General features: G+C 44.8%; 1 long non-coding RNA gene across 3 annotated transcripts; it reads right to left on the bottom strand.

Moving 5' to 3' along the window:
• Nucleotides 1–6,592: 6,592 nt before the first annotated feature.
• Nucleotides 6,593–17,512, bottom strand: LOC109245371 (uncharacterized). 3 transcript variants are annotated; one of them, XR_008422829.1, is made up of 2 exons: nucleotides 17,386–17,512; nucleotides 6,593–7,380 (listed from the first exon to the last, which is right to left on the bottom strand). It is a non-coding gene; the product is annotated as an uncharacterized LOC109245371 (long non-coding RNA). The 3 variants fall into 3 exon arrangements; XR_002070840.2 differs by lacking the exon at nucleotides 17,386–17,512 and adding an exon at nucleotides 8,979–10,010; XR_002070839.2 differs by lacking the exon at nucleotides 17,386–17,512 and adding an exon at nucleotides 8,425–8,539.
• Nucleotides 17,513–17,648: the final 136 nt, after the last annotated feature.

Genomic DNA, 17,648 nt, shown 5'->3' with positions numbered 1-17,648 from the left:
ACCCGCGAGGTAGCCTGGCAGCAACTACAACAAAACAAATGTACAAAAGCCATTCCGAGAGGAAGAGTCGTCCGGACCTTCCCTCCAGCTTGTGCTGTATGGATTAATTTTAATGTTCAAATGGATTCGGACATCCTGTAATACACTGCAAAGGGATTTCTGAGTATGAATGATGAGCAGCTGAGAAACTAGTTACATTCTTCCTGGAGATCCAGGATTAGGAAACTTCAGCTCTGAACGAAACCCTGTTTTAGGGAGGTAAATTTTCCATATAAATGAGTTGTTTTTTTTTTTTAAGTACCAATTAAAAAAAAAAAAAAAGCCATTCTGGGTGGAAAATTTTGTGAAATGCTGCACACTTCCTGGCTGCTTTAACCAAACTGACCTAAATAGACACTTGTATACAGGGGTCTTTCTGAAAATTAGTAATTGTACAGTACTTTCCAAGAAAGACTGGAGTGTTTGGGCACTTGTTTGCATGTACTTTGTGGCTAAGATCTTTGATTTGGGGGGCTGTTTTTTCTGGTCTTGCTATGTCCTGGAAATCAGGCTATCACTTCTTACCTCTCTAAAGTGCAGTTGCTGAAACCCACTTTCCATCCCCCCAGGAAGCACTGACCACAAGCCCTTGAGATATAGTAGAATTAAGCTACAGAGCTCACTTTCAATCCATCAGAAACCTTTGTTTCTACCCTATGAATCTAAGTTCCAGGCAGGCAGAAGCCATTTTATTCACTGATGCACTACCCCCTACCCCTTCCATTATGCCTGGCACAAGTAGGTATATAATTACAATTGACTGAATGAATAAATGAACGAACGAACGAATGATTTCCCCAGGGTCATCCGTTTTGCCTCACGGCCACTGCAGAGGGCTGCGGAGTGAAAAAAGATGCGATTATCTGCTCCCTTGCGGGAGGCAGAGGGCTGGTGAGCAGAGATCCCAGCGGTGAGACACGCAAGGCTGCTCTGCCCTAGACACCTGACCTCAGCTAACTGTATTTTCCTTTGCTATTCATTCCCTTCCTATTATCTGGCTTCGAGTCACCTGTCCCAGTGTTTCAGCCTTTGTGCCTCACACGTGGTTCTAATTCTGACATGTCTTTATCTGGCTTCCCGGCATTCCCAGCTTCACCTGAGATCCCATTTTAGGAGTCCTTCTGCCTGCCGGGTTCTGGGCCCTTAGCGCCGCCACGCTCCTCAGCCAAACGGGTCTCTTCACTGTTTCCTGATTGGCTCTCGCTGCTCTGCTGTGGACCTGGAGACCAGGTCTTTTTCTGGTCTTGCTACGTCCTTGAAATCAGGTGAGTGTCTTAGAATCATGTGCAAAGCAGAGTGAACAGGTTCTGAGTGGACATCTGTATTTGAGTGCTGTGTGGTTTGGGGCATCTTCTAGAGGTTGCTCCACAGCCCTTTAGGAACTTCTTAATTCAACGGAGTGTTCTAAATGGCTGCTGGGATGGTGCATTAGTAATGCCTAGACTTTAAGTTACAGTGTCATTGAAACTCAGCACGTGCAGAAATCCACAGAAAACATGTACAGGCGAATTTAAAAAGTTTTTTGACTTTATTTTTATTTATTTTGAGAGAGAGATAGAGAGCAAGCAGGGGAGGTGCCGAGAGAGAGGGAGACAGAATCCCAAGCGGTCTCTGTGCTGACATGCAGGGCTCGAACCCACAAACCACGAGATCATGACCTGAGTGGAAGAGTCAGACCCTTAACCGACTGAGCCACCCAGGCACCCCTGAATTTTAAAAAAACTTTACATGACTTTATCTCATATGCACTGGGTACTGCTCTCCAATTTTAACTATCAAAGAACATTCATTAAACGATCTTGCCATGTGCACATTGTGCCTCAGAAATGGATAAGTTGGGCTGTTTCTCTTTAGAGCAGTTCGTTCACCTGTTCAACACACGTACATTGAACCTTCACTTTGTGTCAGCCTCTGAGCTGGAGTCGAGGCTACAGAGTTTACTAAGATATGATCTCTGGGAAAATGTTAAGAACATTTTCTGTAAACAGGAGGACGTGAGTTCTCTGTGCTCAGTGGTGTTGCAGTGCTTTGAAAAATGCTATGTGCTATGCTATTATATGCCGCCCAATTGGCAGACAGGCCGTAGGGCCGAGGAATAAAATCACTACGGCATTGGCCGTTCACTAGCTGCCGTGTCCAGCACCCTCAATCTGCGAAGAGTGTCCATCGTAAGTACTGAAGTATAAGCACACCGGCTCATAGATGCTCATTCATCTCTGGTATTCAGCCGTAGCTTAGAATGTTTAGCTTCTGTGCAGCAAGCCAGTGAACGAATCTCTGGTTTGTTTCTCAATGTGGGGATTAGCTGTGGGCTTGCAGATGCCGCGTGCTCTCTTCCTGTGAACCCAGGCCCTTTAAAAAAACTTTTTTTAACGTTTATTTTTTTGAGAGAGGGAGAGAGACAAAGCGCGAGCAGGGGAGGAGCAGAGAGAGAAGGAGACACAGAATCCGAAGCAGGCTCCAGAGTCTGAGCTGTCAGCACAGAGCCCGACGCGGGGCTCAAACAAACCCACAGTGCGATCGTGACCTGAGCCGAAGTCGACGCTTAACCAACTGAGCCATCCAGGTGCCCCTCGAGTCAAGTCCCTTAAACACAAACTCTTTAAAGTAGGGATTGGCCTTGCCAGCGCCTTTATTTAGCAAGTGCTGACCTCATAATCTTAGCCGTGTCACCTGAAAAAAAAAGAATATTAACAGGCACAGTTGGGTCTTGCAGTGCTGTGTGTAATCTGCAGCCCCTCACCATCCAATCTTGTGGATGTTCGAGTTTTCCTGCCTTTCTCTGTGCCCAGGAGTGTGTTACTCAGATGGACCACGGAGTCGTGCCAGGCCAGTGAGAATCATACCCATTTGATGACAAAGATGATAATGCCAAAACACTCGGGCCTGAGGAATTTGATGCCGTAATGGAGAAGAAAAGAAACTTGTGGCTGACACATACCTGAAGTGAGAGTCCTGTGCTGAGAAATTATGTGGTAACAAGATTACTTAAGAGATACCTATACTTAGATCTGCTGTCAGCGGGGAAGCACAGGCAAGTGGGACTGAAATTCCTCCGTACCTGGAAATGGCTGCTGCTCCGGGCCCCTTGGCTCCTTCTTCCCCCTGATCCTGGCTCCCTCCACCCCATCCTTGAGACCCCATACCCAAGATCCAACAACTAAAGGATAACTTGGGGCATAGCAGGGGCCTCCAGCGGGCATTTCTCTGACTGGTTGATTTTTATGCTATAGTAGTTCTTAAATATTTGATCAGTTCTGTGTGTATGAAAAATTACACCATATCAGCACAGGCTAGGTTAGCTGCAGAAACAAATGACCCCAGACTCTTGGTGGTTGATAACAACGAAGATGTGTTTGTCACCCACACTATGTGACCATTAGGGGTCTGTTATGGCTCTGTCCTATGTCTTCTCCACACTGGGACCAGACTGATGGAGCAGCCTGATGCCAGAATCATTGAGGGAAGGGGAAGGGACAGGGAACAGTGACCCCGTGTGTTGGCTAGGACGGTGCGGCTCATAGGAGGCAGGGGTCACCTTTGCACACGTTTCATCATCCAGAGCAAGTCTCTCGACCAGCCTGAGTTTACAGGCAGACACTTACAGAAGAAGAGGGCTACAACCCACCACACGGAGCCTTCGGGAGTTATGTCTTGATGATTTATCATGTTCACTCTCTTTGCCTGACTCCTGCCCATGCACCAATCCTGGCACTGTCCCCTTCCAGGGCTACTCTGGTCTAAGCCCCAGGCCAGCCCTGTGTCACCTCGCTCTTTTTTTAGATGTGATCTAATCAATACCTGCTCAATTTCCACACCCATATTTTTGTTTTTTAAAAGATTTTATTTTTAAGTAATCTCTATACCCAATGTGGGGCTCAAACTTACAACTGCAAGATCAAGAGTTGCATGCGCCACCAACCAAGCCAGTCAGGTGCCTCTCAACACCCACCTTTCTCCACCCTTCCCTGCTGTCCACTGCAGCCCAAGGCCTTAGGCCAGTGGTCTCCAGACTTCTCTAATTTTGCCCCCCTAGCAAGAACAATTTTTGATCTTGTATCTCAAGGTTATGTTTATTCCCATGGTGATATATTCAATGGTGAATCCATTCATTAAACATCCATCCAGTCTAAGTTTTAGCTTTAAAAATTAAATATAAATAGAAGTTCTAGTATTTTCTTACTATATCCTGCTGTTATGGTCTGAAGTGTCCTTCCTCAAAATCATATGTTGAAGCCCTAATCCCCCAGTACCTCAGAATGTGACATTCTGTATTTGGAAATAAGGTATATTTGGAGATGGGGTCCTTAAATAAGTAGTCAAGTTAAAATGAGGTCATATGGGTGGGCCTTAATCCAATATGACTGTGTCCTTTTAAGAAGAAGAGATTAGCGGTGCCTGGGTGGCTCAGTCGGTTGAGTGTCTGACTTTGGCTCAGGTCACGATCTCACTGTTTGTGAGTTCCATCCCTGCTGTCAGTGCAGAGCCTGCTGTGGATCTTCTGTCCCCTGTCTCTGTGCCCCTCCCCAACTTGAGCACTCTTTCTTGCTCTCTCACTCTCTCTCTCAAAAATAAATAAAAAACATTAAAGAAAAGAAGAAATTAGGACACAGACAGGCACAGAGAGCTCTTGTGAAGACACAAAGACAAGACGGCCAACTACAGGCCAAGGATAGAGGCTTCCAGAAAAAAACCAATCCTACCAAAACCTTGATCTTAAACTTCTAGACTCCAGAATTATGAGAAGATGAATTTCTGTTGTTTAAGCCACACAAGTATTTGTTACAGCAGCCCCTAGCTAAGTAATACACCTACTTTGGAAATAAATATCATAGGGTACCCTCATTCCAAAAACATTTTCTTCCAAATATTCCTAAATGGATTCACTTAGTGTCTTATGCTACAAATAGTAAAATTACTATTAAACAGATAACAGTTATTATTTACTAAAGATCTTCTTAGGCCAGCGGTCCTCAACCACAGTCACTATGGCAGGGCCTGATATAACAAATACATAATAAATATCTGTGAATGAACAGAATGAACTGTAAAACGAAGAGGGAAGCCTGTGGCCTTCACCAGGAAATGGCTCTGGAAGGCCAGATGGTTTGCTCAAGGTCACTCTGATCTGTCTGTCTCACCCCAGAGCTTGCCCTCTTAATTCACTCTTGCCTCTTGTCGCAGCCCACTATCCTTCACGGCCCGTTACCACCCACCCTCCCAGCCCTGCTCCTCCCCTGATGGAATGTACCATCTCAGGTCATCATCCTCAGGCCGCAGAAGAATGAGATTTCAGAACTGAGGAGCCGGAGGGATGATCAAAGTGAACCTCATTTACAGTTGAGGAAACTGAGGCCCAGTAGTGTTCAGAGGTATCTAGTGACTCCCAAGGCCACACAGTGCACCTTATTTTCAGGGATCATCTGACTTGCCTGATCATTCAGTTAGAGTTCACACTACTTCATCCCCAAAGGTGAGTCTGAGACCCTCAAAAGAGCCCACTAAGGGAATGGAAAAACAAGTCCACAGAGTGGGAGAAGATATATGTAATGTAAATACCTGACAAAGGACTCATATCCTGAATATATAAAGAACTTCTATAAATCAATCACAGAAAGACAGATAACCCAATCGTAAGATAGGCAAAAGACTTGAGCAGGCCCTGCAGCAAAGTAGCTAGCTAAATGATGAATAAACCGAAAAAATAATGTTCAAATTGCTCAGCTACCTTAAATATCAGGGGAATGAAAATCAAAACCAGAATGTGATTCCAACACACACTGACCAGCATGGATAAAATAAGAAAGGCAAATAGTAAGTGTTGGGGGAACATGGTTCTGATAGGTGTGCAAATTAGCATAACCACTTTGAAAGACTGGCAGCAGCTACTAGTGTTGAACGTTCCATATCTGGCACATAGCCAACAGAAACACGGACAAGAATTCGCCCAGACACTATACCAGAATGTTCGTAACAGCACTGTTCAGACCAGCCCAAACGACGGATCGCACAAATGGCCATCGCTAGTGCTATAGATAAGCTTGTTATGTATTCATAGGATATAATGCCACAACGAGAATGAGTAAACTATAACCACATGTGAAACCCCTTAAAAGCATAAAGTTGAACAAAAAATCAAAATGGCTGCACTAACGCTTCAGAGAAGCTTGATTTTAAAGTCACCTTTTTCCTCTCTTTGGCAAAACCTCACCTCCTGCCTCGTCAGCCTTTTGTTTCAGGAACCCGGCACCACCTGGAAAACGTGACTGAAGAGGCTGGCAGAAAGTATCCTCTTCCTGTGGAAACCGGCCCCATCCTGCATTTCCCTACACCCTCCCCACTCTTCCTCCAGGCGGGCTTGCAGGTTCTTGAAAGCCTCAGCCTGCAGCAGCCTCCTGAGCCCACACAGCACTAAAGCTGTGGTTCCTCTCCATCCCGAACTCTGTCTTGGCATTACGTTTTGTCTCCAAAGCACGGAGGTCTGTTTTCTCCAACACCTGCAATAGTACGGTTGAGCCTCAAGCATGCTGAACAAAAGAAGCCAGACGCAGAACATATTATATACGTTCATTGACACAAAGTGCAAAAACAGGAAAGCGACTCAGTGGTGTTAGAGATCAGGAAAATAGTTATCTTTGGGGAGAAGGTAGTAACTGGAAGGGCAGACAAAGGGGCTTCCAGGGTGCCGTTGTAGTTTCTTGATAGGGGTGTGTTCCCCCTGCTTGTGATTTTATCGTATTGTATTTGAATGGGATACCTCAGTGAAATCCCCCCAGCCCCGCGGTGCACCCTCCCCCCTCCGAAGCTTATGCCAGTCTTGTTATTCTTGCGTTTGTAACCATTCTTCACAATGTGATCAGGCATTTACACTTGAGGTCAATGTGAAACCCCTCGCAAATGTGAAAACGTTTGAATATTTGAAGCTTCTAGTCTGTCTTGGGGTTTCCCTGGTAGGGGTGAAAGTTTCAGGAACGTCAGCTTCGTCTGTCCTCCATCTGAAGACCGTGGACTGTTGGCCTACAAGAGCCCCTGGGTGTGGCTTTGGGTGGCCTCGCTCCTGAGGTCCTTGGCGATGTGGGGGCAACCACAGAAGCTGTCTGGGCGGGCGCAGAGGCTGCCCTGCTTCAGCACTGGCCCGACAGGAAGGAAAGAGAAATGCGTCAGTTGTTCCAAAGTGAAGAAAAGTTGACTTCCTTCTCTCCAGAACAGGCCCCCCTGTCTCCTCTCTTGAAGCAGATGCCAAGGTAGGTGAGTATCCACATCCAGCCATGTGGGGAGGTTGTGCTGAGAGTGAGGTGGGTAGAGAGTATGGTGATTGTAACTTTTCCTGAATTAATGACACTGAGAAGGTGGGAGACAAAAACAGTGATAAATTAGCCAGAGGATGACTTCTAATTTTATTGAATAGCATACACTTAAACGGTAGGGTAATAATGATTTAAATGGAATGGAGGAAATACTTGAGAGTTAGTTGAAAACCACACCAAACCAAACAACTCTATCTAAAAGTTATATGGTGTGAATTTTTTTTTAAGGTGGTGCTTGTTTTGATTGTATTTATATTGTTTTCGTACTGTGGTTATTGCATACGTTGGACTTCTTCTGTGGCTTGTAAATTAGTGTACATACAGTTTATTATTGCCTTGCTGTGGATTCATAGATTCAGATTGTTTCCATCACCCATAATCTCTAGTTTGGAGATAGAACACAAATATACTTTTAAAATAAAAAAAGAAAGTCAGTTAGCTGGGTCTAATTTTAACTTCTTTCGGGTAAGCTGCCTTAACCTCCAAATGCATTTCTTGGCAAGAGGAGAGATGATGAGGGAGACATGTGCGTTAGGTATTAAGGATCCACTATGAAGTTAGAATCGATGTAAGAAAAAGATTATTCAGCTAAGACTGAAGACTTAGCTGAACGGGAGACTCTAGCTTCTGAACTTTTCTGCCTAAATAAAGCATAAGGCTTTGAAGTTCAACAGACCCAAATTGGAGTGTGATTTTAGGTAAATTACTTAATCGCTCCCAGCCTCACACTCCTCATCTGTGAAATGGGTGTACTTACTTCATAGTGTTGTAATGAAGGTAGAGGTAATGTATGCAGAGCCCTTGTCAGACTGGCCCCAAGTAAGTGCTAAATGAACAGTTGCTTTTAGTCCAACAAAAAGTATAACAACAATTATGAGCAGTGTCTGTGACAAGGTAATAATTTTAATTCTCATTTCTTTACTCTTCCTTGAGAAGAGGTCAAGTGTAAGCCTTGGAAGTTGTGGGTTTCTATTTCAGTGTTTAACTTTGATTCTAAAACTAACGTTTATCAACTGCGTGTTATACGCTTAGCACCGTGATCTCAACTTTTGGGGTTTTCTCGTGGCAAGATACCTACCTGAACGAGAAAGAACCGGTAGAATCAGCAGTGAACTGCAGCGACCTTTCAGGACAAAGGCTCATTTCCCTTTCTCCCATGTCAGGTGGGCTTTGCGTCTTCTTGAGTTAAGCCCATGTATGCGCAACTTCCTACCGTAAGGACTTGAAGTGCATACAACTTGTGGAGACTTTTTTAAGAGAACGAATGCAACACGAGGTCGGGGCCCCGGACGGGGCCACGCGAGGGAGGGACGCCAAAGCGTGAGCTTCGCCAGTTTCCCGGAAAACGCACGTCTGGTTAAGGGACCAGGGAGGCGAAGGATCCGTAGCCACGCCCCTCCGTTCCCCTTTCGGGCTTTCTGGTGGACACGCATGCGCGTCACCTGGCCTTTGTAAAAACGAACCGGCCCCGTTTGGGCCGGAACCACAGAGGCAAGAGCTGTTATTCGTCCACCTCCGGCCTTACGTGGACCCGGTGTCCTCTGTGGCTGTGCCATACGCCAGCGAAAAGGGACGGCACTTCGGGTGAAGTTTGGGGGTCAGCGTTCCCACGCTCAGTACCCCCCCCCGTACCAGGCAGAGGGCTGGGGTCATGTTCTCAGACTGCGGCCCTTCCAGGAAACAGCTGTGGTAGAAGCAGAGCGGCGGAGGCTGAGGCCCCCCGAAACGACCCGCCGTTGCGCGGCTGTGGCTTTCGGGCTTTGAGAACATTCTGTAGCTGCCCTCGAACACCCCGGCAGCGCCGACCGTCCGGCCACGCACGCCCCTGCGGTTTGCCGCATTTCCATTGTCCCCGTCCCCTGCATCACGGTCGGGCGGGGGAGCTTTCCTGCCTAGGATCTGATGACCAGCTGCTCAGAGAGGACACGGGATCGGGTGAAAGAACCGGGGACACCTGCCGGCAAGCAAAGAAGGTCTCCTTTCCTGTCCTCCTCGTTCTTTTGCCTCAGTTATGTGATTCTCGTGCTTCCCCCTTGTCAGGTCTAAAAGCCAGGCCAGCTTTGCTGTGAGGCCGAGGAAGGAAAGCGGGCAGCATTTCAACACACCATTGACTGTTTTGTCCCCGCGGCAAGGTTGTCCCCACATGTTTGGCCCACAGGGTTGTCCCCCCTCCCCCAGCCATCTCTGCTCCCTCCATAAGGAGAATCCCACCTTCCTCCGAGCATTCTCCTTCTCTGTAGCTTCTTGCACTTTATTATTATTTTTTAACTCAAGGACCATTTCCAGAATTCCATTTTTTTATTTGATTTTTAAAATTTTATTTAAAGCCAAGTTAGTTAACATGTAGTGTAATAATGGCTTTAGGAGTAGAATTTAGTGATTCATCGTTTATATACAATGCCCAGTGCTCATCACCATTTAGCCCGTGCTCCCCACCCAGCACCCCTCCAGCACCTCTCAGTTTGTTCTCTGTATTTAAGAGTCTCTCTCATGGGGCACCTGGGTGGCTCAGTCAGTTAAGCGTCCGACTGCAGCTCAGGCCATGATCTCATGGTTTGTGAGTTCAAACCCCGCACTGGGCTAGTTGCTGTCAGCGCAGAGCCCATTTGCAGATCCTCTGTCCCCTTCTCTCTCTGCCCCTTCCCCATTCTCTCTCTCTTTCAAAAAAAAGAGTCTCTTATAGTTTGCCTCCCTGTCTGTTTTTATCTTATTTTTCCTTCCCTTCCCCTATGTTCATCTGTTTTGTTTCTTAAATTGCACATATGAGTGGAATTGTATGATATTTCTCTTTCTCTATTTCGCTTAGCATCATACCCGCTAGTTCCATCCGTGTTGTTGCAAATGGCAAGATTTCCTTCTTTTTGATCGCTGAGTAATATGCCATTGTAAATATACACCACATCTTCTTTATTCATTCATCCATCAATGGACATTTGGACTCTTTCCGTAACTTGGCTACTGTTGATAGATTCTGGCGTCTTTACACTCAACCCACCGTGTTATAATTTATTTGCTTGCAAGTAAATTTTCTGGCTGGAATGTGAACTTCTTGAATGCAGGACTTGGGTCTTCCTTATTGTACATCCTTAATACCTGGCATATGCTTGGCACACAGAAGGCCTGGAAATCCATGTTGTTGAACCCATGCCCCCAAACACCATAACCCAGCTGTGTTTGTCTGGAGGCCAGAGTTGCACCAGGATGCAGCCTGACTGGATACAGACAAAATGGAAATACACGGATTGAAGTACCATGCTGCGTTTAGGAGGGGACCCCGCTGCCTCTGTCCCTATCAGTCCCTGAGAAACGGCTTCTTCTCCTACTTTGGGGGCTTCCTACGTGGGGGACGGATTGCAGGGAGGAATGTTTGAGCGTTGCTTGCTTCATTCCAGCCATTGCTCTAGGTCTCCACCTGGGTGATTTATTTCATCCCCAAATCCACCCTGTGAAGCAGGGTCACAGAGGAGGTCACAGAGGAGGCAGAGAAGGAAGGGGGGTGTGGCAGAGATTGAACAACTGGCCCGAGAGCACGTGGCTATGCTTGATCTCAGATCGCCCTGTATCCCCACTGACGTGGGGATGGTACAGTTTGGTAGAGTGCTTCTCTAAGCGGCTGTGGGAGATTTTTCCTTCAAAATGGTGCTGCGGTATTGGTTTTCTGTTTTAATTGTTACATACAAACGGACAGGTCGGGGAGTGCTGTAAAGCCAAGGCAGTCACGGTTGCAAAATTACAAACGTGCAGTGGAGAAAGGAGGTTGGGGCATCCCATGGATGAAAATGGAGCCTGGCTTCTTTGCTTGGGACAAAATAAATACAATTTAAGAATCTGTCAGGTGGGTGAGAGAGTGATTGAAAAAGGAGCATCTCAGAAAAATGGATCTGGGAGATTTCATCTCTCCGGCTGTGGGGCTGTGAATTTCTGCATGAGATCGTTAAAACGCTTGTTAGTATGCTTCTCAAATTCTGAAATGACTCCGATTCTCCTGTGCTTTTCACATTTCTGAAGGCTGAAGCTTTCAGAATTGGGTGCTTGCCCACCTGACTCTCCTTACTTCCTACTCAACTTGAATTTGTGCTTCCTGCTTTGCAAGCAAACCCGTGTGACACAATATTTACTGGGTTTCTCAACACATGCCAAATACTACTTGCTGGGAGGTGAGGGATCACTAAAACTCAATGTCACCACTAGAAAGGATTCTTGACTACAAGCCAGCATGAAGTCAGTGTCCCAATAGAGAAATATACGAAGTGGAAAGGTGTTACAATGAAGAAGGAGTGATTACCTTCGACTGCAAATAAGGAAAATTGGGTAGCAATTAAGCCGGACCTTGAAAGATTAAAAATGATGATGGTGATACTGTCACTACCGCTAGTAATTACAGCGAACATTTATCAACTGCTTATTATGTGCTTGCCACTGTGATCTAAGTGCTCGATAGGTAGCAACACAGTTAATCCTCACAACTACTCTATGAAGTAGGCACGGTCGTTCTCTGTATAGACAAGGAAGTTAAATCCCAGTGGGTTTATGTAACTTGTCCAGCATCTCAGCAGTTAGAGGCAGAGCTGAGCTACTCGCCCACATAGTCAGGCTCCAAGCCTGCTTTCCTGACTGTTCCCTCACTGTCTCTGAGTAATTTAGATTTTGGTCAACGGAGGGAAGAGTAGGTGCCAATCAATGCACAGAAAAGGAAAAGGGCCCAGTGGGCTCGAGGGAATAGTCTCGAAGGAGTCCACTATGGGAGCAGTGGAGCACTTAGTGGGAGTGAGGATGCAGAAGTAGGAATACCCCAGGATGTCAGGAAGGCCATGTTCGTGCTCCGGAATTTGTTTATAGGCTGTGGAGAAGCTGGACTCCCGTGCTGGAGGAAGAATGTCACATTCCCGCCTCAGGGTCGGTAAATACACTGTTCCCACCTGAGAGATGCCCTCTCCATGCCTCAGACCAGCTCCTCCTCGTCCCCCAGGCTCGGTGGGTCTCCACTTTGCCACGAAGACACCTTGTGAGGGTTACAGATGTTACTCTCCTCTCTTACTCTGTCATCCTAGACAGTAGCACGTAGCACAGTGCAAGGAGCATGCAAACTGATTTTGATAGATTTCATGTAATTCTTTTACTACCTCTGTGTTCTGCTCCAAAACATCGCATCAATCAAAACATCCGCAAGAGAAGTAGGTTTGTTTTATCCGTGTTTCAAAGACTATGAAACATATTCCAGCATGGTTTCTACTACAGGGGACTAGAATCTGTAAAGGTGTACCTCCCCCTGCTAACGCCAGGAGGTGGTTGAGATTCTCTCTGGCTTTCTTGGTGTTTACCATGGGCCTGTGCTGCTTACTGACTGGGAAGTTCGCTAAAAAACAACCACAAGCAACTTTAAAAATTAAAAATGAATTGTTACCACGGTTCTGGGGGCACTTTGTCTTGCAGAAATACAGCATGAGCTAAGAACAGTTTTAGTGAATCATTGTGGAGTGATTTGCAAAATGGGTCACAGAGTAGAATCTTCAAGTTAGCAGTTGATACAAAACTAAGAATTCAAATCCCAGTGCAGAAAGAGCCCCAGAACTTCTCTTCAAGAGGATGGGAAAAAAATGCAGCTGAAATAATTCAAATAATTTGCATCTTGAAAGAAGAACTCTGAGCTCTCAATTATAACCTGGAAATCAGACCTGAAATTACATGTGCAAATTCACAAACTAAAGTTCCCAGACCAAAACACAAAACGACCACCACCACCAACCAATTCTGAATTTCCCTTACCCCATTCTCCTACAAACCCAATAATGTGTTGCAACATGAACAAGAGAATTATACAATTTAATTTGTAAGTGACCTTAGAAATTGTTGGATCTTCTAATTCAGTGGTTTTTAAAACTATGAAATTCAATGCTTACTCATTATATGAAATATATTGTAATTCGCAATCTGGAAAATTCAGAACATATTAAAAACCTTGAAGATACACTCTGTGTTTATAAAAGAGTTAAATTTTATCAGATAATTGTAATTTTTTCCCCAATTACATGGTCTGGTAAGATAGTCAACATTTGCATAGGAGTGCGAGACAGTTCTTTGTCACTCTGCCAACCAGAAGCATCCCACAAATTTCTAAAGATGTAAGGGTGTTACTGCCCCCATTGAAAATCCTGAATGAGTCCTAGGAAACAACCATGAAGCAACCATGGCTCAAACCTGTTACGTGGAAAGTCCAAGCCACCAGGCTAGGCAGGACACTAGGAGGACACTGGAGACCAAAGAGAAAACATCTTCCTCCACTTCTGTTAAATCTTGATGTGACCGATCCTGGGGTGATGCCCTATGAACAGTACCGATTTATGACTCTGGAGTGATGCTGTCTGCAGTGCTGAGGGCATCACTTCAAAAGTCACCCCTTGGTTAGACAGGCTCTGGAGACAGATCCTTCAGGTCAAAGAAAAAAGCACATTTCCATCTAACAATAGAAGGCTTTACTCCTAATAAATATTAGCCAAGTGCTTGTGTGACTGAAGGTTTACAGAAGTTAGAATCAAATTTCTGAAAGTCAAGGATAAAAAAACACAGTGGGATGGATACAGAACACCTACACCTCTAGTTTTCTAAGCTTATGCCAGCATCAATTTGGAATACCAGAAACCACCACGTTTGGCTCTCTATTTGAAATGCATTCAATGAATTGTGATTTGGTTCTATATTCTTAGCTTTAAAACCGATATAGTAACGATACCTCAAGCACAACTTTGCTACTTTCTGCCAAACCGCTGCTCAAATAATTGATTGTTTTCTTAGTCTATGCCCTTTATACCTCAAGGATGTCCTTCTTGTGTTCTTTCAGTTTATCAGAATGATATACTCCACCTTGATTTTTTTTTAAGATTTGAATTTTACGTAATCTCTACACCCAATGAGGGGCTTGAACTTGCAATCCCAAGATCAAGAGTCACATGCTCTACCGACTGAGTCAGCCAGGTGCCCTTACACTACCTTGATTTTTCTTTTGTTTTGTTTCTTTATTTGGTTTTGCCTTGCTACTAAGAAGGTCAGAAATACGTCCATGCTCAAGTACAATGACTGTTTCACTGCAGGTTCCTGCTAGAATGATCTCCTCTTGCCACTCTGACTGCTGATATGTCTCTGACTTTATCTTAATTGTCCTCTGTGCTTTTATTGTAAGTAGCATCATATTCTTGTTAGACAGGGGATAGGGTGTAAATCACCAATCAAGTCGTGTGCTCAAGCACTTGAACAGTGTTGGCACTTGGCAGGTGTTCAGTAAGTATTTGCTGGATGGGTGGATGGGTGGATGGATGGATGGATGGACGGCTCCTAGAAACAAACTGAATTTCACTTTTCTATAGCCAGGAGTGAATGGCCACTGAGGGGAGGGTTAGCTCCCTCTCATCCATGAAAAGGGCACTTCCCACTGGAGGCCCGCAGCCATGGATTGGATAGAGGATGAGGAATGTTGTTAAATGATAACTGTATCCTGTATTTCTGTAAAACCCTGCCATCTGAACGAGTGAACATTTACATGTTCCAGGATTCCCCCAGTGAGTTCATTGGTCATGTCATTTCTAGCCTAGCACTGCACGACTAGAGCTAGAGGGTGGAGTACAAAAACCACCTGAAAAGAAAGCTCAGTGCACACAAATCATGTGTTTTGAGCCAAGTGCAAACCTCTTCATTTGAAAGACTTGAGGGGCGTCTGGGTGGCTCAGTCGGTTAAACGTCTGACTCTTGATTTCGACTCAGGTCATGCTCTCATGGTTGGTGAGTTAGAGCCTCACGTTGGGCTCTGTATTGACCATGCAGAGCCTGCTTGGGATTTTCTCTCTCTCTCTCTCTCTCTCTCCCTCTCTCTCTCTGCCCCTTTCCCCACCAAAATAAATAAAGAAACTTAAAAAATAAATAAATAAATAAAATTTAAAGACTTGAGAATCAGACCACTGATATAGTTCTTGGTCCAATGGTATGGTTAATGATTAGAAATAAGATGAAAGAAAGAAGAACCAAGGGGCAAGTTGAGAAGAAATAGGCTCATAAGGTTGGTGACTTATTGGGCCAATTTGCGCCTCACCTCTTGTCACTTGATGATACTTTATTCCACATTACTTTCCTCTTTTCCAGAAACTCAGATTCTTGGGGAACTAAGATCTACAAGTTCCATCCATTCATCTGGAAAGTGGGGACCAAGGAGAATCGAGGCTTTGCCACAGCCATGCAGCGATTACCAGCCAGGCTGGGCCAGAGCCCAGAGTCCTTGTTGATTTGTCATTTTCCCACCATCTAGATCGGATGCCTTTTGAGCGCAGGCACTGGCGAGAACCTTACTGAACACTAGAGGCCAAGTGTGCGCCTTTGCAGAGCTCTGCGACACCCTATTTGTCATGCAACCAGTGCATTTGGGTGAGCGATGTGTTTTAACTTTGTCTCATGACAGAGGAAATGACAAATCTAGACTCCCTTGAGCCACGGGTCCTTAGCCTACAGGGCCATGAACTTGGATGGGGAAGGGATTCCACATTTATTTATTTACCTCTAACTACAATATAGCATTTCCTTCCATTGTGAATATAGGCATCAAACCACAGAAGAACTAGCAGGACCTGTTGACTGTCACCAGTAGAAATCATAGATATTTTCATACCACAAGGCATGTTACAGATATCTCAAAATATGATTTATAATCACCACTACTTTGAAATTATAGTAGTTGTTACACTCATGACTTCATGCGTCAATGAACATATATATTCCTATATTAAAACATTTCAGTATAATTGATTCCCTTTGTAATTCAATGTATTTTATTTTATGCATTTAAGTACACAGGCTTCACTAGACTACCAAAGATTAAGAAAAAAAGAATAAGAATCTCTGCTTAAAGAAAATGATTCCTGGGGCGCCTGGGTGGCTCAGTCGGTTGAGCCTCCGACTTGGGCTCAGGTCATGATCTCGCGGTTTGTGAGTTTCGAGCCCCGCATTGGGCTCTGTGCTGACAGCTCAGAGTCTGGAGCCTGCTTCGGCTTCTGTGTCTCCCTCTCTCTCTGCCCCTAACCCACTCACATTCTGTCTCTGTCTCTCTCAAAAATAAACATTAAAAAAAAACTAAAAAAAAAAAAAAAAAAAAAAAAAGGAAAGGATCCCTTAGGGCTCTATTAACCTCTTATTCAGTGATTTGTTATGAATCATAATATAATGTGAGTTTCTGTTGAAGCCCAACAAAAGGAGTTTAGGTTCTGAAGCATCGAAAGGAAGTCTTATTACTAAGGAAATCATGTAGATTTGATAACAAAATGGCATTTACAGAAAGTATATTGATTTGATCTACACGTTCTGCATTTCACTGATATGCATCTAGCCAGTGTTTTATCAATTCAATGCCATCTTCTTGGTTGGGGAGAGGAACAAATGGAAGGTCATGTGAGTCCAGTGTCACCAATGGTGGGTAAAGGCAGGGAGAATGTATACAGAACCTTTCAATCAGCATTAAACAGAAACGAGACCCCATGCATAAGGCAGTCCATGAAAACCATTAAAAAACAAATAATTGCTATATTGAGGTTGTGATGATGTCCCTTCACACCTCCCCAATTGATTAAGAGGTTTTTTTTTTTTTTTGAGTTTTGAAGTTAATTGTAAAAATAATAGCTATGCGTTGAGCACATTGTTCTTCTAGTGTATTGTCAGTTAGGATGAGGTACATTAATCATGGACCTTTATGCCTCTAATCATGGAGATACTGGATTCCTATTAGAACAATTAAAGTTCAGAGTGGCTCAGTCGGTTGAGCGTCTGACTTAGGCTCAGGTCATGATCTCGCAGTTCGTGTGTTCAAGCCCCACGTTGGGCTCTTTGCTGTCAGCACAGAGCCCGCTTTGGATCCTCTGACCCCTGGCTCTCTGCCCCTCCCCCATACTCTCTCTCAAAATAAATAAATAAAGTTAAAAAAAAAAAACAAAAGAACAATCCAAGTTTAGACGTTTTGGCTTTGAGAAACATGAGAAGGCCAATTTAATAAAAGTTAAATTCTTACGTTATCGCCGTGGCACAAAGTGCAAGGGTCTGTGTGGAACACTCGGTGTTTCCGAAATAATGCCGCGGGCGAACGCAAGCCAGGAAAATGATGCCACTTTTGTTGCTGTCTTTTCTACAGGTGTTGACCTGGCTGGGCTTTTAATTACCATTACTGCTGACCTGAAAGCATTGGAGGCGAAGGTTATTTTCTAAACGTCCTCGATATTCTTCTCACCGCCTTTCGTAAGTTTCCTCCCACCGGGGCTCGCTTCCGCTTTGCAG

The sequence above is a fragment of the Panthera pardus genome, unplaced genomic scaffold, assembly GCF_024362965.1.
Source record: "Panthera pardus isolate Hobbes unplaced genomic scaffold, ASM2436296v1 HiC_scaffold_17, whole genome shotgun sequence".
Lineage (NCBI taxonomy): Eukaryota > Metazoa > Chordata > Mammalia > Carnivora > Felidae > Panthera > Panthera pardus.
The sequence above is the reverse complement of the archived record's forward strand: the minus strand, read 5'-3'. Positions and strand labels throughout refer to the sequence as shown.